We start from the raw sequence: 21,119 nt of genomic DNA, 5'->3' as shown, positions 1-21,119 counted from the left end.
CACCAACCATTCTGATTTGTACAGATAGGGATTCTTCATTTAAACTAAAAGCCAGACAACCCAGAGTCCTGGGTCGTACATGCTGACCCCTGAAGGCTGAGTGGACATTCTCCTAAGGAAAAGTCGACTTGTGAACCTCACTCACCGATATAGCTGCAGGCCATTGTAGCATGGTGTGGCCATTGCAACCGCTCAGTGTATTTATGCATTCTGTCATTTATTTTTAACCAAATTAATCCACCTAAGGTGGAATGTTAGGTTAAAATATTTTTTTTTCCTCAAGTAAATTATACCTTGAAGATAATAGCAATAATTAGAGTGAACTTTTAAATTTTCATCCAAACAGGGATTCCCTTTTAGGGTCAGAGGGCACTATTAATTATCATGCCTGGAAACAGATGTGACCTGGGAATGTCCTAAGCAAATGGGGATATGTGCTCACCCTGCTGATAACACAGGCACACGCAAAAAGAAAAACACTACTGCTACATCCAGTCCAGGCAGATGCTTTGGTCTCCTTAAGGCAGGGAATTATGGGAATCTTGTTCTCACAATATATTTTTCATATTCAGTATAATGTGACTATATTACTTTCATAATGAAAAAATTCCAAATAAAAACAAATGAAATATTTCTTTAATTCAATTTAATTGAAATCTAGAAATAATTGTTCTCATTAGGTATCTAGACCTTGGAAGTCCTAGGGGTAATTTAGATCAGACTGGAAAAATTCGAAAGGGGTTATTAGTATACACCAGTTTGCCCCAAATAGAAATTGCTCTTTCTAGATGACCGACTACATTTTCTGGGGCACATCTAATTTTGCCCTAGTTCAGGATTTCCTAGAACACCCTCCAGCGTCAGGCCAGAGGAGCTGTCAGAAATGCCTAATGTCAAGACTTATGTATCGCATGCTAAACCTATAAATATGCACGCATGCATACACACATACACATGTATATTCATATAGGGTTCTAATTGTCAAATGGACTTTATGCGATTTTTCTGCCTGTGCAGCTTCTAAGGGTGTGCTAGGGAAAGGAAGAACAGTAAATTATCATCAATGGTTGGACACACTGCGGTTCATTCTTAGTGTCATCAAACAGAGGCCCAATTTGCATACTATGATGAATATGCTTAATTTAATTAATGTTTTAGAGTAATGAGAAAGGGGGCTGGGTGGGTGGGTAGATGGACCTCCTACAAAATTACCAACCAAGCTGAGTTCCACAGCCGAGTCGAGAAGGTCACGAAGAAAGGAGCAGGGTCCCTGTAGAGCAAATGGACACTCTCAGCCACCAGCTCCCCTCAGCCTCTGCCTCTCCAGCTAGCTAATTGAGCAGTGAGTTTTATTGCTTTGATCATTTATGTCATATATTTTTATCTTTCTCCCATTTAACTCTCCCTGGTCCGTGAAGGGCAGTTTTTATATCCAGCCCTGTTGAAATCTGCTGGACTGTCTCCACAGACCATGGATCTGAAAGATTTGCCACTGGTGTCTCTCCCTACACTGCTCTGTAGGAAAACAAAAACACGCTTTGGCCCTATAAAGAAACCAACCCCACAGCACCCAGCTGCTGCTGGATTGAGAGACAAACGGACGAGGCAGGGAGGCTTGTAGCACTGACTGCTCAGAAGGGTTTTTGGGGTTTTGTTTTATTTTGTTTTACCTTAAAATCATATCATTGAGGTGATAAGTATTTAAGGATTTGAATTTTGCAAAGCATACAGAAACACTAATGCTGTGTGTGTGTGTGTGTGTTTTACCTTAAAATCATATCATTGAGGTGATAAGTATTTAAGGATTTGAATTTTGCAAAGCATACAGAAACACTAATGCTGTGTGTGTGTGTGTGTGTGTGTGTGTGTGTGTGTACGTGATAAATGCTGTCCCCATTCCTGCTCCGAAGAGGGAACACAAGCAATGTAGAAAGAAGCCACTGCAAACCTCAGTCTTCAGTTCCAATCACAGAACAAACCAGAGCCAGAACAAAATAATACAGAGAATTCAGTTGTTTTGGGAATGCTGAGCTCAGCTTTTCCTCCTGGTGTCACCTGAGCAGGAAGAGTTTCTGGAGAGCCCAGAGGCTTCAAAGACTGACTCAGAATCAAGATACGTCAACAGTGGTTTCTCTTCCCTCAGTGGGGTCATACAAGCACCTCCCGCTTTTCCAAAAATTTGAAGTTCTATTGATTTAGTGCTCATCTCTGGGCAGTGTGATTTATGACCCAGAAAATGTCTGGCAGGATTTGGCGGCCTCTGAAGGGTCCAGGGCAAAACCACAGTGAAGAGCTACAGAAGGGACTTTCCTCATCTGCAGATAAGCCCCCTAGAAAACCTCATCCCTGTCAGTAAGTCCACCTCTGCTTTGCCTGAGGCCTCCTTTAGATAAATCATGGGGCAAATTTAAACTTCAGTCTTGACCACTCGTATTGCAACTATCTGTCTCCCTGGCACTGAGATACCAGAACAGCTGTCTTGCTCTGTTTGCTGGTGGTGGTCTCAACTCTTTCCAAAGACCCATGGGTTTTAGTAGTTGTATTTCTGTGTAATTCAACATTTACTGCACATGTAATCTAGACCAGTGCCATGACAGATATATGAGGTTGACAAAAAATAAGTAATTTTTCCTTTAAAAACCTGGAAGTATGGAGGCATGTCAGAGAAATAAGTAATTGTCCTCTGAATTCATAGCCTTCCATGGTGTAGGGTGTCACTGGAGTTGTTATGCACCCAGACCATTTTGCCTAACCTTCTTGTACATAGCTGGGGCCATGTGGTTAATTTTCCTTAAATTCTAAGGGCAAGCAAAAGCCTTGGATTTCTCCCATCCTACCACCAGGAAGGAGCATTGTGGAATTCTTCGCTCTCTTTTCCTCTCCTGTCTGAGTAGAGTGAGGATGAGTCCCAAAGCAACACGGGAAAACACATATGGAAAATAATAAGGTTCTCATCAGCCTGGGTTCCTGGATGACTATTGAGAGAAAGGATGCATGCTAACTCATTGCCCTGCACCACAGTTACAGCGAGAAGAAATAAACTTGAACGTTATTGAAGATTAATTAATAAATGGATTAATATTTTAAATTATTTTTAAAATGTAAAAAGCAGTCCTTAAAATCTATTTTCCTCTTACATAAAGAATTTCAATTTTCATGTCTTTATTTTTCAAAGAGAGAAGAAGAAATAAGAAAGACAGCAAACAAATATACTCTTTAGGTTTATTAATTGTAGCAGTTTGAATAACCTAACATGTAGAAAGAAATACGTTGATTCCAGTAAAACAATAAAGTGTTGTGAATCAAAAAGAGGGATGGGGAGAAGCAGGAATGTGGTCAGAAAAACCATATAACTGTGGAGACTTTGGAACAGGCAAAAGAATCCTCCAAAGTTCAAATTTGTGTCTCCTGATATGTTAACAGGTATTTGATGTTAAATAATCTGGGATAGAAAATAGAGCTTGGCACCCTTTTCCCCAGAAGTTCCCAAGACCATGTATACTCATGGCCTCATATGCACTAGATAAAAGCTACTTAAAGTCGCCAACTACCCAGATCAAGATATATTTGTTGAGTGACTCCCTTAGGTTCTGGCTTTGAAAGGTTTGTCTTCAGGATAATCCTATTTTGGAGGTAGCCAAGTCTTGGAAAAGTGGGGTCTTCTGAGCTGTTTTAGGGCAGTGGGATTTTGTTCATAAGGGGATTATGGAGCCCTAGTCCCTTCCCCTCTCTCTCATGTCCTAACCAGTATAAGTGATCTTGTTCTATTTACCATATGTTTTCTCTCCATATTGCTGCTTGCTACAGGCCCAAAGCAATTAAACTGACCAATCACGGACTGGACTATCTAAGACTGTGAGCCAAAAGAAACCTTTCTCTTTGTAAGTGAATTATCTTGGGCATTTTGGCACAGTGATGGAAATCTGGCTCACACAGATTATTAGAAATAGAAGCCAAATCTCTATCAAGACCTGTGAGAACTCATGTGGTCCAGTCTGTCTTTTCTCTGGCCCTCCAGCCTGCCATGATCCAGAATAATCCAGACATTGGATGGCTCCCTCATCATAATATTGCCAGCACTCCGTGAATAACTTCTTACAGAATTTCTAAAATTTAGTTGACAGAAGAATTCTAATTTGAAGAACAGCCAAGGGATACATTTTAGAAAATCCTACTGGAAAGAAAGCCCTAAAATCTCGCTGTGACTTCATGGGGGTTCAGAGACACAGGGAATTTAGACCTACGGCCCACGTTTTAGTCCACCTAAGACAAGGACATGCCTTTGGCTGCCGTGTGAAAGGTTTGAGGGCAGGACACATGGATCTTCAGAGAGTGGAGTATAGACTCAGCCATTTCTGGACTGTATTGCTTGTTTCAACTGCAGAAAGATTTGGCGACTGGCTCTTTTGCCAGGTCCAAGAACCGCCAATGGGTTCAGTAGCCAAGTGTCAACAGCACTTAGCTGATTTAATCTCCCAGAATTTATCAAAGATCTGACCTACCATTTGGTTCTGCACCAATTTAGTTATTATCAGTTGCTTTTCTAGGCAAAATAGAGATCAGATGCTGTTAGACTTAGATGAGTCCCATTGTCCTCGTTGACTTCCCATGGACACAAATAGGCAGTGTTAACCATTCGTGCCTGCCGTCCTAGGGGACTTTGGCATCTGCTCAGAGGACAAGTCACTTTCCTCCCCTTTCTCATGACCATCCCCGGTGTCAAGGATCACCTTCCTCTGCCCACCACAGCATGTCCTTCCACAGTAGCCCGCTCATGAGGCAGGCACTGCGGTCAAAAAATGAGGGAGCAGAGCAGTTAATCATGCACGCTCCCATCTGTTCACAAACGGTGCAAATGGGGCAGATTTCATTACTTGCTTTTGGAGACACAAAGGTTAAGTGCTTTTGTCCCACCTACAAATCAAAGCAATGACAGAGCCTGGGACGGAATCAGGAGAATTGACAGGGGTCTTTTCCTTCTCTCTCCAAAGAAGTGTTAGCTAGTTAAAACACTCCTAGCGTGGAAGTCAGCAAACGTCCATTGGAGGAAAACTTTAAGCACCCAGAGCAGTTGATGGATGGTTGAAGCAAAGCTGCAAGAGTCCAAGTGGAAATGTTCAGTCAACAGATTCCAATCTTCTCCACGGTGAAAGGCAAGTTGGATTTGCTAAATTTCATCCCATCCAGACTATAAAACAAATGAGGACCATTTGAAGAAAAGGCATCAAAATTCTCCAGTCATCTCGACTCATTTCCTCTCCTACTCCAGGCTTGTTAAATAAGGCAGAATGGCATCTCATTGCATCTAAACGTAGTGTAGGCAAGATCTAAAGGAAAATATTTCCCGGATATTATTTTGCTACATGTTCTTTCGCCAAAGTAGCAAGGCACACAGAGAATTAGATTGAAACAAAACCCAAACTCCTAGAGTATATTAGTTGGAGTCAGCATCCTTACCCCCTCTCAGCTTTGGGATGGCAAGTTTTGCATGGCACAGTTTGGGGGTTCTGCTAAGAGTTATGGTCTGGGTTCCTGGCCCTCAAGTTCAGGAGCTTCCAACCTCTGAAGTCAGACAGGTCCTGGTCTACTTTCCTAGACCGTAGACCTTAAGTTTCTAACTTAGACCAAATGTCTCACTTGACTCCTTTTCCCTGAAAGACTCTTCCCTTTTTTTTTTTTAGGTGAATCCACAAACCTAAAGATGAGACTGAGCTTCAGACGGGCACATGTGCCCTGGGCAACTCTGGAGCCCCAGTATTTCAGAGGGGAGGGAGGGAGTGTGGATAGAATCAGTAGCAAGCGACAGCTGTCGATTGCACCCTGAGTGTCTTCCAAAGGTCCATGTGGCAAAGGCTTGGTCCCCAGCATGACACTGGTGGGAAGTGGGAGAGCCTTGAGAGAAGGGAAGTCTTAAGATGGTTGAATCACCGGTATGGGACACTCCTTTCTTCTCTTCTCTCCTTTCCTCCTTATCTTGTTTTTGATCTGACATGCGTTTTTTTTTTATCATGATATGTTTCCTGGCAACAGCCCCCAAAGCAACGTAGACAATCATTGATTGAAACCAGCTAAACTATGATCTGAAATAAGTCTTTTCTCTTGATAAGTTGATAATTTCTTGTACGTGAAATAGTAACAGAATGCCAACTGACATAGTGCCCTCCCTTCAAGAGCTGGTCTAAATCCCTGTATAGTTGAGAAGCCACGCCGCCATTAGACTCTGTCCAGTAGCTCTGCCTCATGGTTCATTGCTCTTTCATATTTGTTAATATGCTGCAGTTGCCAGAATGTTCCATACCCTTTCCTTCCCCTATGGATTTTTCACAGGACCTTCCAAGTTGCTAAGAAGTCCCAGAGGAAATACAGATGCCCCTTCCTCTGAGAAGCACATGTGAGGTGGCAGTAACGGTTTCTACTTTTGCACGCAGCACCTTGGCATACACATTTTATAGAATCACAGTTATGTCTTTCTGTGCTTACATGTTTCCTTCCCCTACGCTGATTTTGGAGCTTTAGGGGTGAACCCAACTTGACTCAACCAACTTGGCTGAGTGAGAGATTCGATGATGAGAAACACAACTGCTAATTTATTTCCTAAGGGTGATGGATTGAAACACCATTCTACCTGTGGGCTTTTGGTGTTCATTCCACATATCCCTCCCTTTTGGATTTGTTAATGACATCTTAGATTGCATAAAAATAGTCCTATAAATTCTAGAAAGGAAAAGACTGATTTAAAAACAAACAAACAAAAAACTCCTTGGCACCATTGTGGTGATGTATGCCTGTTATCTCAGCTACTTGTGTGTCTGAAGCAGGAAGGCTGAGAGCTCAAGGCCAGCCTTTGCCATATACCAAGACCCATCACAAAGAGAAATACAATTGCTATGGGAAAGTATTTTAAATCACTTCATAGCTGCATGCTTTACAGCACACTGAAAACATCGCATGCCATACTAGTGAGGTTGCTTTGTCCCTGTCCATCAAGGAGAAAACGTGGGAGAGAAATTCAAGGACAGAACGGGAAAGTAAGTCGATGATGGTACATATGATATTTTTTTTAAAGCTGTGAATATGGAGGAAAGAATGTTCCTGAATGTGTTAGTCCATGATCTACAGTCCTCTCATTCCTAAGACACAAATTAAAGTCTAGCAGATGGTTCTCTGAAGCCCTGTAACTATAGTTACATGTTTAAAAATCAGAAACATCTTACAAAATTGTTATTGAATTATAGAGCTTCTCCAAGCTGCAGAAAGACATCTCCACCCAGCAGGTGGACGGGCCTCTACGGGGGTCAGGCTCTCCAGCTTGTTTCCTGGCAAGCATTTTTCCAGATTCCCCCGCTTCCCAGCAGCTCTGGTTTCGAAAAGCAAACCATTTAAGTGGCCTCCTTCACACCTGATGGACAAGGCTTTTGTGGAGCCATTGACTTCCCTAGAACTCAAGGTCCATTGAGAGATAAACTTTTGTTGGTTTTGTTCATGAAAATCTCCCAGGTACTGGATTAGTGTGACCCATTCAGGTGTATAATAACTCTTTGTTCATTAGTAAGGAAATGAATAAATGAACAATGGATAGATTTGGATGACCTGACCTCTTAAGAACGTTGACCACAATGTTCATTTTGGCCCCGTGTCTTCCCCCAAGCAATGAAAAGTTCCGGTCATCAGGGACGACATCATGGTCTCCCGGCCCTCATTCTAGACTGCTCCTCTCCCCTACCCATCGCTCAGCCTGATTCTTACCCAGAATCCCCTAGTACATTTCCCCTGGGTGCAGAAGGCAACTGAGCGGTGGAATCCCTTATTGCATAAAGCCGGACCATGTAGCCCCTGCTTTGTGCATGGTGTGCAATGATTGGCTCTGGCTTTTTCCTCAAGCCCCGCCTCCCTGTCAGTCAACTGCTAACCCTGGGGCCAGCCCTGAGTTGTGATAATACCTTGTGAGAGAAATGATGAGCCCGTTGATATCTTGGCAGTATAGCAAGCAGGGTCACCAGAGACTGACTGGTGCATTTATGCCACTGGACATCTAAGTTGTTTCTTTGCATTGATATATTTTTTTAACTGATTCCATCCTCCTTGCGTGAGGCATCAAATCCCAAAACCAAAGACTCTGCTTTTTCCTTTCCATGAAGCTTCTCAGACAAGGCCCTTTGGAGATTACCAAGGGTCATTTTAATCAAAATGAAAGACATCCCTTATTAAGATGGCTTTGCTGACAAATAATTAAGATGAATTACTAACACGTACTCATCCCGGCTGCCTCCTTGGTGTCGTTTGGAGTAGGCATGGGAAGCTCACAGTTCCCGCCTCAGCTCTTAAAAAGCAATTTATAACCTAACTCACCATCCTAACTACCCGAGAAGATTTTAATCCTAAACCTGTCACTGCCCATTCTTTTCACGGGGTCCTAACAGTTCTACATTAAAACACTTTATAAGCAAAAGTTAACAAGGCCTAAAGAGAGTGATTTATGTTTCCGTGTGTGGAACCGTCAACATTCTGTCCCTGGCCAAAGATAGTCCAGAGCTCGCTCTCTGGGCTGAAGGAGGAAAACTGTCTTAGAAAGATGGATGAGTCACGCCTCTAGGCAGGTGGCTGATGTGTGGTCCCCGGCCTGAGGCCTGGCCATCTGGCAGAGCCTGGGACTAGAGGAGGAGAGCGTGGACAGTGCCCCATTCCTCTCCAGAACCCTGTCATCCTGGGTCCAAAGGCTCTGTCTGGAAGGCAGGCCAGCTTTTCGCTGCGTGTTCTGTATGGTGTTCTTGATTCCTCAGAGGAGCCCGAACATTGTTCCATCTTGGCTGTTGACAAATAGAGAGGAAGAGTCCCAGAGAAGAGGGGCAGCTTGAGGTTGACCCCAGTTCCCTTCTACTCAGAGCCTCCCCGAAATGTCCCCTAACTCCCTCTCTCTCTCTCTCTCTCTCTCTCTCTCTCTCTCTCTCTCTCCCCCACCCCCGGCTCTGTCTCCCACATGTCTGTCTGTCTGTCTCTCCCTCTCATTTATTCTTTATATCTGGCTCCTTCTTTCTCTTTTTATTGAAACATATTATTAATATGACAGTAAGATGTCTTCCCTTGGCCACAAGTTCATTCCGTTTTCTGATACCCAACTTTCCAAACGTGTGCAGGCACTAATTTGGGGTGCTCAGTCAGCAGTGGGTGCGGTAGGTATTTCTTCATCCATTATTTCAAGTTATAATAAGCGAATGTGGTCAGAGCCGTTCCCAAGATACGCAGGGCATAATATTTTCATGGTCACCATGATCACAGACTCAGATAAGAGGCCAACATGCTATTTTTACTCCCCACTTTTTTCTGCTCCTGGTGTTAAATCCAAGAAGAACAAGTGGAAAAACAAACTGCCTTGGCCCCCTGCAGCAGAACACGGACCATCCAACCTTCCCCTTTTCACCGGGGCTGCCGCGTACGTCAAAGATGACACAAACACTATTGAGGTGATTCGGAGCTGAGGAGGGTGCCTCTTAATTGAGTTTGCAGCCCAGAGCAGAAAGCATGCCCATCGGAGGTACTTATTGTATCATTTTTAAATCAAGGCCATCTTTTTCTCAGTGGTAAACGTGAAATGTTTTTAAAGGCCAGACTTAGCATAAAAATCTATTGGTTGCCATGGATACCACTTTACCACACAGGACTGCACTCTGTGTTCAACTGTGTGATTTTCTCTATTCAAAGGTTCAGCATTGTCAAAAAACAAATTACTTTCTCTGTTGTTTATCTCAAAGTTCATTATTGGAAAGGCAATAAATAAGAAGATATCCATGTACAAAGGGGAGCAATGTAGGGCTTCACTTGGGCGCTGTGACTTAAAAATTTTTTTGTATTTTACAGTAATTATCGCCAAATTGGCTATTGTTAAGAAATAAAATACATTTTGATCTTTTTTGTGTGTATGTGAATATAAAGTAAAGCAGGTACTTGGAAGTCTGCTTCCAACAAAATTACATGGTAATAAGGCTTTTCACACCTACACAGCACTTAGTAACCCAGTTCCAAGAGACCCAAAGCCCTGATTGGTTTGTATCGTGGTACCTGAAGCCCTGGGCTTTCCTCGTTATGAGAGAAAATGTGGGTTCAGGACCTTGTGCTCACTGAATTTTTCATGCTGCCTCTCCATCACGTATCTTTAGGTTGAAACCCGTTAGGCTATTATTAGGTACAAGGGCCCACTGCATCCAACGTAGTTTGCATCTGAGGCAGTTTCAAGCCTGCACCTTGTCTTCTGCCAATTAGCAAAAGCCTTTGCAGATGGCAGCTCCTTCCAGTCTCCACCTCTCCTTCCCTCCCTCCACACCTCAAGGAAAACTGGGTGTTCTGGAGGTCACTGGGGGGGGGGTTCTCCTCAAGGAATTTACAGAAGTAGCAAGAGGGAGTTTCTCACATTACTGGAGGGCATTCCAAGACTGCCTGGTGTCAGCAAGCTTCCATTGGCTGAAGCCTGTTTTATTTTGTTATATCTTCCAATTAATTAAGGAATGTCCTGGATTTTGACTTGTTACTTATTTAAGATGCTCTCCCATGCACCTCTCAGGCACTTTTTAGATGCCTTGATTCAGGCAATTTGCATTACAATGAGGGAAGGGGGCGACCTTAAAAGGCATCTGGCTTTTGAATGTACGCCTGGTATTGGTTGCCTGTAATAATATCCCAGAGGGGGACAGAATCCTCATTTGGGTTCATCATATGGCTGTACACTGATGACTGCCAATGTGCAGATTCCTGCTTGTCACCACAATTACGCCTATAGCCGGTAAAATTGTGAAGGTCGCCTAGTTACATTCAAATTGTGACCCAGGCATAACCCGCTTGTGAGATGCAATGCTAATTAATTTACATATTGCAGATGTAAACCAAGGCCAGCTCAAAGTGAATGCCCTGGGAAGCATCAAATGGTTACTGCTTACTGGACCTTGCAGGAGCTGGCTGGGCCACCCTGGAGTTTCCAGCTCACATGAAGTCACTGAGAGGAAAGAGTGATGGATGTCAGGGGTTTTGCTGGCTGGAAGTCAAGACAGATATGAAGGGACTGGACAAAGGCAGTATGGTTTTATTTGCTTCCTGGATAGTTGTGGAGCCTAGTGGAAGGAAATGAGGTCATTAGAGGCATGACCTTGAAGGGAACATAGTATCTTCAGCCCCCTCCTCTCTCCTTTTGCTTCCTGGCCTCCATGGAATGAGTATTTTGGCTCCACCACATTCTTCCTTTATCATGGTCACCCAAACAACGGAACTACTACTGGGGAAATTGAGGTTTCCTTTTGGGTTCTTAGTCTCAATAATAAAAGAATTTTGAGATAGACTGGGAAGGAAGGTCAAAGACAATTTTATTTGAGTTTGAAAAAAAAAAGGGCAGGTAAGCTGCCAGGAGAAAAGAAATAAAAAAGAGCAGAAAGCCTGTTCTAGTCAGAGGTCTGTTGCTGTGATGAAATACCATGACCAAAAGCAACTTGAAGAGAAAAGGGTGTATTTGGCTCACACTTCAGCATTGCTGTCCATCACTGAAGGAAGTCAGAACAGGGACTCAAGCAGGTCAGGAACCTGGAGGCAGGAACTGCTGCAGAGGTCATGGAGGGGAGATGTTTACCAACATGTTCTCCATGACTTGCTCAGCTTCCTTTCTTAGAGGACACAGGACCACTAGACCAGTGGTTCTGTAAGACCATCCCAGGCTTCGCTTACCAGGGTGAGGGTGTCCCACATCAATCTCCCAGGACCTTGAGCCTAGGGATGGCACCACCTACAGTGGGCAGGGCCCTCCCACAACAATCACTAATTAAGAAAAATGTTCTACAAGCTTACCTATAGCCCAATTGAATGGAAACATTTTCTCAGTTGAGGTTTTTATCTCTTAAATGTTTCTAGCCTGGGTCAAGTTGGCATAAAACTAGCCAGCAAGGGTCAAAGAAAGCACACATGCTTGGCTATAGCAACTGCCTGGTAGAAATGCAGTTGAGGCATAGGATGGGGGTCTCAGAGAAAGAGTCAGAATGACCGGAGCATCTGTATAAGTATGCTTAGTCTTTTGGCCAATTTCTGAAAAAGAAATAGAAGGAAGAAAAAGGAAAAGTTAGGCAAACTAGGGTAGACCCAAACAAGGGAGAGGCATTTCTAGACAGAATAAGTATATGAGCTCATTAACAGGATAACATTTCTCCCATCTCCTCAGTGTGTTCTTCCATGAGTTGTATTTCCTGTGAGGTGGTTTCCTGGACAGTGACTGACAGGCCCAACTAAGTCAACTCAGCAAAGCCCTGATATCTCCACCCAAAGCTGACCACAAGGGAATGATCCTTCCTCAATGGCCTCAAAGCCTCGCGATCCCTTTCCCAGAACTAAAATTAAATAAAATTAAATAACCTAGCATGGACTAGGGCAAGCAACAAACAGAGATTCTGATTGGCTTAGGCTAAAAAGGTGCTTATGGTCAGAGATAAAACTGACAAATAGGCAGGAATCAGGGTGGCTCCGGGGTCCAGATGGCAGAAGTCAGAGGAGAACTTCTTCAGGAGGCCACTACTAGACTATTTCGGCTTTGGTCCTCTTCAGTCTTTGCCATTCTGCTCAAGACCCAAATTTTGGGACAAGTTTTTTGAGGGGAAAGACCCTTAGTTTACTCGTCTACTTCCTGATTCGAATATGGCTTCAACACTGGGAACCCAGCTATAAACTACAAGTTCCAGTCTCCCTTGCTGCCAAGAGTAGCCATAAAAGGATGTTCTTGCCAACCAGATAGGAGTCCAAGCGATACACAGCCATTTGCCAGCCTACAAAGTAAGCTCTTGTCCATGTCCCCTTCCTCTGGCTGCATAGAAACAGCAGTGCTGGGGCCATTGTAGAAGCCACATGTTGAGGACGGCAGTGCAGACTGCCTGCCCAGATCCCTGGGTGGCTATATGAAACAGAGTCTATCTGTTGGTTCTGGTTCCATTATATTAAAGACAACCTTCTGTCTTGCTCAGACAGCACTGTGGGATGTCTTTGCTATGGCTACTGTGCATTCCCTTTGCTCAGAGAAATCTGTGGGCAACTTTCATCAGGAGAATTGGATGCTTGCAAGGAAAGCAAGGGATGTTCGCTACGGTCACTACTACTCGCAATGGGATCCTTCTGTGCCATGTACATCCAGTGTAAGTGCCTTGTTTTGAAATCCCTCAGCAGTAAACACCTCTTTCATGGCCGCTCAGGCCCATAACTTGCCCTGAGTGTGGCAAGCGTGGACCTGCTCTCCTCCCCTTGCTGAAGCACTAAGCACAGATCCTCACTTAAGGGACAGCTAGGATCATTCACGACCCATTAAAGACGAAGCAAGTTTGGTGTCTGTTGTCTTGTCTCTGTAACTGTCATCACTTGGTGACATAATCTGTAACGTTCATTGGCACTTGCCCAGCCTCAGCAAGCACCATTCTGTGCTAACTTCTCCTAGGAAGAAGCCGGGGCCAGGGAAACAAACAGCTCATTAGTCCAGGAGAGAACCGTCAGCAGAGGCACGCATCTCTAATTTGTATTTTCAATTAATCAGAAAATGCTTATTGATCACCTTCTAGATGCCTATCACTGCTTTCATTCTGAGTAGAACAATGTATTATTTTCAACATGGGCATCACTTAATAAAAAAAAAAGTTCTTGAGTTTGTTTTCTAGCTAAAGCACACGTGCACATACCCATTTGCTTGCTTTAACCCTTTGTTAATGGCAACTTAGTAATTCCCCTCTGGAAAGCAAAAGAGGAATGAGATGCATTTGCGATAATTTCTTTCTAGAGTCAACTTTTTCTGGAATGTGCTTACTTTAACTTTGATGATGCTATGAATGTCCTTTTCTCTTCCTCCAGTGCCCCACACTTCACTCCTGGGACAATCTCTGCACACATTCCAGCATCACACCCAGTGCAAGTGTCCCTCATTAGCTGTGTCAGCTGGTCGCTCAAATCTAGAAGCTGTACTTGCTGAACTCTGGCCGCTTCTCTTTCTCAAGGTGCAGATCTTTAGATCTGAGCCCTTGTTCTTGACCCGCAAATCTGGTCTCATCAGCCAGTTCTGACCACCAAGGTTAGTATGAAAAACCTTCTGACTGCATACCAAAATCAAATGCTCATGTATACATTAGTATTTTGGCAGAAGGGCACAATTATGTAGAGTTAGTCCCATGGTATGAAGAAACTATTAAATGAGTTTTATTTATATAGAAATGAACACAGACCCATCTAGACAGTAGGTTTAGGCAAAAAGAAATTATGAGAACATTTTATATATGGTAGGTGAGAATGAAAATTTCTTATTGGGGAGGGATAGAATCTAGGCCCAGAAGATGATCAGGATAAAAGTCTAGAACAGAACTTTCTATGATGATGGAACCCTGACTTAGTTATGATTTCTATTGCTGTGATAAAGCACTGTGACCAAAAGCAACTTGGGTAAACAAGGGTTTGCATTTCCATCAGTCTTTCGCCAAGGGAAGTCAGGACTCAAGTCAGACTGATGTAGAGGCCATGAGAGAGTGCTGCTTACTGGTTTGCTCTTCATGTCTTAGACTGCTTTCTCATAAATGGCAGGACCACCAGTTTAGGGATGGCACTATCTACAATGGGCTGGGCCCTCCTGGGCCCTCCCACATCCCTTGCTAATTAAGAAATGCCCTCCAAGCGTGACTACAGCCCAATCTTATGGAGGAATTTGCTTAACTGAGAGCCCCTCTTCCTAAATGATTTTAGCTTATGTCAATCAGACATGAAACTAGCCTGGACAAACCTTTTCCCTAGCTCCACTGTCCAAGCCAGTGACCTCTACTCACAGTGGCCACTGAGTGTCTTTAAGTTCAAGCATCTTTCCTGGTGTAGTTACTACTGTCTTTGACTCCATAGGTCTACAGGAAGAACCCGTAGACAACTTCAAATTGAAGCCTTAAGATAGGTAAAAAACAAGCAGTAAGGAAGCATCCTGTGCCAAGGTGTCACGCATAGTATGGTGGGCATGAGAAGGTAACAAAAGGAAAAGGTTCATGGGCAGATGCAAGGGTGATGTGGGATTCCCCTCTGTATGCTCTGAATACCATTGGTGAATAAAGAGGCAGTGTTGAACCTGTGATAGGGTAGAGCAGAGCTAGGCAGGGAAAACTAAACTGAATACTGGGAAAAAGAAAGTGGAGTTGAGAGAAGCCATGTAGCCTCACTGGAGACTTTACCTGGTAAGCCACAGCCTTGTGGCGATACACAGAATAATAGAAATGGGTTAAATTAAGATGTAAGAGCTAGCCATGAAGAAGTTAGAGCTAATAGGCCAAGCAGTAATTTTATTAATACAGTTTCTGTGTGATTATTTTGGGTCTGAGCTGCCGGGCGGCCGGGAAACAAACAAGTAACCTCGTACAACACAAGAGGAGTAGAGAGATGGGCCAGACATGCGCCCTCTCATCTGACAGCTGGACCTTGTCTCTTTTCACGGAATCCTGATGATTTTGTGGTACCTGTGAGCCAGCACTGCCCTCGGTTGGTTGGCAACCATGTGGGAGAAAGGGAGCCAATATTCCACGTAGTCTCCTGTGGACAAACATCAGGGACTGCATGGAGACTGTGAAAGGGAGGCTTAATCTGATGTTTATCCACAGCCCTGGCCCCTTTGATCTCAGCTAGCCCAGTGCTTACAAGATAGCAACATACATTTGCTAAGGAATGCTGGCTCCATTGGTCTCTCTATTCCTTTCTCTTCCTTATTTCCCAAGCAATCACCAACAACAAGACTCTCTGGGTCACTTTCCTTCCCTGTCAGTCCTCAGCAAGCCCAGTTCCCATGTGAACCCCGCACTCCAACTTCCACTGGTTCAGAAGAAATAGTGCATCACAGAGGTTGCCCATGTACATGGAATGGGACTCAGAGAGACAGGTTTACCTACAAGTAAAGTAGCAATGTCTCCAAATTTTCTAAATTTTTTGTAACATAAGGGTTGGCCCAGACTGGGGGCAATAGCAGCAAATGGGTGAATCTAGAACTAGAGAATTAAGCAAGTTGTTGTGTGTATTAGAGCGGCCATAATACAGTTCTTTGCTTTAGGAGTGAGATGAGGGCATGAAGGAGACAGAATTTTTATTTTCTTTTTGTACCATTTGCACAGTGTGAATCTGCACCTTCAAGGACCGTGGGGAGGAGCCCAACCACATTTGGGCTGTCTAGCTAATGTTGGTGTTTAAGGAGGCAATAGACCATGAGACAGTCAGCGGCCGAAGGCTCTTTAAGGAAAAAAAAATGCATAGATGAAGGTCTAAAATGGCATTTTGTGGGAGGTGCTGGTCTAGGAAGGGAATGAAGTATTCCAATGTCTTAAATGGTGGTTTCTAAAGTGTGAGGAGAGACTGGGAAACAGGAATCATAGCCTGGTCCATCCTGAGTCTCGTTTACGATCATTCTGTGGACAAAGTTCCCCAAAGCTTTTTCAGAAGCATATCAGAAGAGGTACAAGAGAAGGACATGAGGTCTTGACTGTAAGGTCCCCTCAGCTTTATCCCCAGGGGTTGAACAGAGCCAATTGAAACAGAATGGCAGAGTTATAGCGTCCCAGGGAAGGATGCCGAGTGTGTGATCTACGGTTAACTTACCAAAGCTAGATAGGCAACGAGGCTGGGCTGGAAGTGATTTTTTGAATGCAGGACCTAAAGCCACATACTGCAGACTGACAGCAGAGCTTTTAGAGATAGGATAGAGAAAGGGAAACCTACCAAAGACCCATGGGCAGCAGCTGCCTTCCTGTCAACTACCAAACCTAGTCTGGGGACCAAAACATTAACACCCTGAGCAGCAGAAGCTGCAAGCCACCCTAGCAGAGGGTTGGAAGTGGGGGTCTTTTCCTGTAGACTCTGCCAAGCTTTGTTGTCATTTCAGAGGGTCTCTCTTAAGTGTTGCTCCTCTCCCTCCCCCTCCCCTTCTTCTCCTCCCCTACCCCCTTTTCTCCTTTCTATCACACCCTGCATACTTATAGTGAAGAGAAGGGCAGAATCACTTACCTACAGAATGAACTTGGAGCTGTAGCGGTGGCCTGATAAATTAGGAGCTGAATCACTCCAAACATCCACTGATAAGGTATCAAAGGCCCGAAAGCAGCCGAGTGCTGTGGGAACCTCTCAGATGCTCCCCAAGTAGCTAGATAATCAAGACAGACTAAGTGGAAAGCCACAGGCTTTGCTCCTCCTCCCACAGTGGGGAAAGTATCTGATTCTGTCGCTGTGCTGGAACCCAAGTACTACATAGCTTCAGTGGCTCCTGGAGCTGGGTGCTGACAAACACAAGGTTCCACTCTTCTGGTCTGCCTTTCTTGTCTTTTCAAGAACATTATATTGGCTTAATTATCTTAATTGTGGGTGGAGAAGGTAGCTGGTGGTTGCTGCTCTCCCAGCTACCACCTATAGAGTCATCAGGCTAAAGGAACTGCAGTCAACCTTGGGTGTTTAAACACTTGCTGCCTCAGAGAGGCTCTCACATTTGGGGTTGGGCAGGGAGCTCTCACCCTTCTAGGGAGGGATGGTTAACATAGTTGATGTCCATTCATTCTTTCTGTCTTTCATGGAAAGCCCACCCCATGGCTTTCTAGGAGTCAAAAGAGCTCTGGAGTGCACACGATTTTCTGCTGGAGGAAAAGAATGGCTTTTTGCATAATTCCGAGAACAAGCAACATGGCTCCCCACCACGTTACGGAAAATTCCGAGATATACAGTGCGTAAAATGAATAGTGGCCCCAGCAAGCAAGCGTTGATAAGGAGGTATGTGGTATTTTGCAGCAGTCTCCTGCCTGGAAGCCACATAAAAGCCCAGTTTGCACTGTGTGGCAGCATTTTTCCTGTCTACAAATGCTAGTCATGTGAAAGTGGTGTGCTCTAGGGGAGCACCGTGTCTGCCAATAACAGAAATCGTGCGAGATTTCTGAGGAATTGGTAAACGACAGGGGATGGAACAGAGGTGGCTTTGGGAGTTCTTGTTTTGGCTTGAGATTATGGACAGAGCTCTTGCTGCTCTTAATAGCTCAACCCCAGGCAGGGATGAAAGGACATTGGTAATCAGGTAGGTAAAGGGCAGGCAGGCTGTTAAATGGTTTACTTTTGTGTTTCTGTGGCCAAAATATTTGAGAGCAACTTAAAGAAAAGAAAATTTTATTTATCTTGCCATATCAAAGGTGCAAGTTCATCATGTCCAAGAAGGCATGGTAAAACACACCAGTTCACACCGTGTCCAGAAAGTGGAGAAGAGCACAGAAGAAGAAACCTAGGCAAGGGAGTTCCCAATGACTTGCCTTCAGGAGAAGTAGGTCACCGGGTCACTTATCTTCTGCCTTTCTTAGCTCCAAGCAATGCTGTCATATCGTGACTCTATCAAAGGTTTCACCTGGGCATGAGGTCAGAACCATGGGGATCTGACTGTGTCTGTAAATGCCTCACAGATATCCCAGGCCTGTGTTTCACTAATCCCCTGGATGTCTCTTAATTCAATCAGGTGGACTCTCAAAATTGACCATTACAGATGACATAGAACTCAAGAGTCTGCAGAAGCCAAGTTTGCCACAAGAGGAGAAGTAAAAGGCACAGAATTGGACCCAACCATGTATCAGAACTACCCCAGTTCTTTACCCATCTATGGCCGAATGGATAACCATCACGGCCACCATGTCCCCAGCTCCTTTACTCAACAGAACTTAGGAAGGTTAGAGCATAAACTCATAAATGAGAGGCTTCTGCCTATGGATCCTGGCATCTTCTAGTTTACTACCCTCTGACCTGGCTATCAGGTTTGTGGTCATCCAGGTCATGACATCTGGATATCACAACACATGGGAACCTCGAGTCTAGAGAACAAACACTCAGGAGGTTGGCATGATGGGCACCATTGTATCTGTTTTGCAGATGAAGAAACTGGGCTGTATCAGGGGTCCATGCTTGAGGCTTGTGTGGGGACAAACCTTCCACGCCTTGAATCACACCATGCCACTTCAATTAACTGAAAAGGTTTAACTAGAGAAAAGATATGCAGACTTATCCTGTGCATGGAGGCATCTCATGACCCAGCAGGACTCAGCAGCATCTACATCCGTTTCGTAGGAAGTGTGAAGTGCGGTCAGATCTCCAGGGGATATGGTATGTGACTTAGAGGAAGTTTCACGTAGAGAAGCACAGAGTCGACAATGGTTGCAAAGGATTCACCTTAGAGTACTAATGGAAATGAAAGAGAAGATGAGGGTGGGTGAGAAAGTATGTCCTGGGTGCTGGAGTGACGGTCCAGACCGTAACACATAAGGAGATAGCAGAGTCTCTTCCAACAGTCCCAACTCTTCCTTCAATTTAAAATACCCAACTCTGGGCATGGCAGCCCATGCCTGTAATCCCAGCATCAAGGAAGTTGAGGCCGGAGGATGACAAGTTTGAGGTCAGTCTGTGCTACATGGTAAGATGATTTGGAAAACAAAGCATGCCAAGGTAGCACCTCTGCGGGTGGTAGTCCCAGGGCTCACTTACCGCACAGCAGCCAGATTCGCAGGATTTGCCATCAGCATTTGGGCATCTCTCTCTGCCCTTTCTCGCCAGCTCCACTTCTTTTGACCACTGCACTTTTGACCACCGATTCTCACTTTGGGCCTCTACCTTGCTTTGCCTTCCAGCGAGTCCATCTGGCTCCTACCTGCCTGCATCTCTGGGCTTCCATCGCCCATTCTCACTCTCTTTCTGGTTCACAGCACGGGTTTCAGAAGAGCTTGCTGCTTTGCTGGGTTTCCTATCTGCCTGGTTTCTGACCCCACCCTCAACCCGCTCCCAAAGGAACGCTCTCAGATTCTGGCTTTGCCTCTGTGCTAGATGGTCATGCTTGTTAGATCACTGCCCATAAAGCTGAGTTTTGTTTGATGAGCGCTGGGCCAGGCAGCAGGTCCTTAGCCAATAATCACTCCACTGAGATGACGAGCCAGATGGGCAAGTAAACCTGTAAGCCACGAAGAGAGGCCGAAGATGCTCCAGGTGCAGGCTCTGGGGGAAGATGGGAATCCACACAAAGCTCAACAGTGCAGAAGCCAAGTCAGACGATGTCTGATAAGTCTGATAGGGTGGGGCAGCTCTCAAAGAGACTGCTCCAACGAGGACCGCCTCCATGAGACGCACCGTGAAAGCAATGTCAAGCATGTGCTGCGAGTGTTACCTTGCAGGGGGCGTGGGGAGGCTGGGTTCAAATTGACAGGGATGCAGAACTTGGAAAGTAGTTTACAGTTGGTTATGCCCACAGTCCCTTGGGAAGAGCCTAACATACCATTCAAGACCAAGCAGCAGGATGTTGAAGCTGTCCCAAACATAAAGAGGAACCAGCTGTGGGCAAGTGTCTTTAACTGTAGTTGCCAGGAAAGTAATCTTGGATAGGCAGGGTTAGGAGGGCCGAATTAGAGTAGTTTCAGCAGACCCTGGGGCTTGTACTTGGTTCTGGGGGAATTGGTGTGAGTGTGTGGGACCTCTGGGGTACAAGAGCAAGTTGAGGGAGTGGTTTTGTGTAGGCTAAATTTTCTGCTCAAAAAGGAGAATTGACCAGCAGTTCATCTGTGCATCAAAACTGGGTCAAGAGAGCACGTATAATAATAACATGTATAAATTTTATATTACAGCTAGATTGGAAGAGGCTCTGAAAGAAAGTTGTTTTCTGTCTTCAGATTCCAAATAACATATAAAAATTGAGATTTTCAATGACACAGTGAAAACTGATTTTGAAAAGTGATGATCTAGAATCACGAGTGAAACTCTTAGTAGGTAGACATACAGTTTTCCAAAACTTCGGCTATCCTGATAGGAAGTAGACATTTATAGATGCTTATGTATAGAGCCAGACTATTACATAGTTTATAGTAAAGATTAAAATAGGATTACCTCCTATGGTATAAATGCCTTTTCGAAAGTTTAATAACATATTATGGGCCTTGTTCCATATCAGCACAAAGCTGTGATAATATTACTCTTTTTAAATGATGATATAGTATTATAGAGTGTACCACAATCAGAATGAATTAGCAATCATTCTACCATTAATAAATATTTGTGTTGCCCTTAGACTTTCACTATTATATTGAGTCAGTAAACATTGGACCTGT

Source organism: Microtus ochrogaster, chromosome 1 (genome assembly GCF_000317375.1).
Source record: "Microtus ochrogaster isolate Prairie Vole_2 chromosome 1, MicOch1.0, whole genome shotgun sequence".
Lineage (NCBI taxonomy): Eukaryota > Metazoa > Chordata > Mammalia > Rodentia > Cricetidae > Microtus > Microtus ochrogaster.
This window is presented reverse-complemented; position numbering follows the sequence as displayed.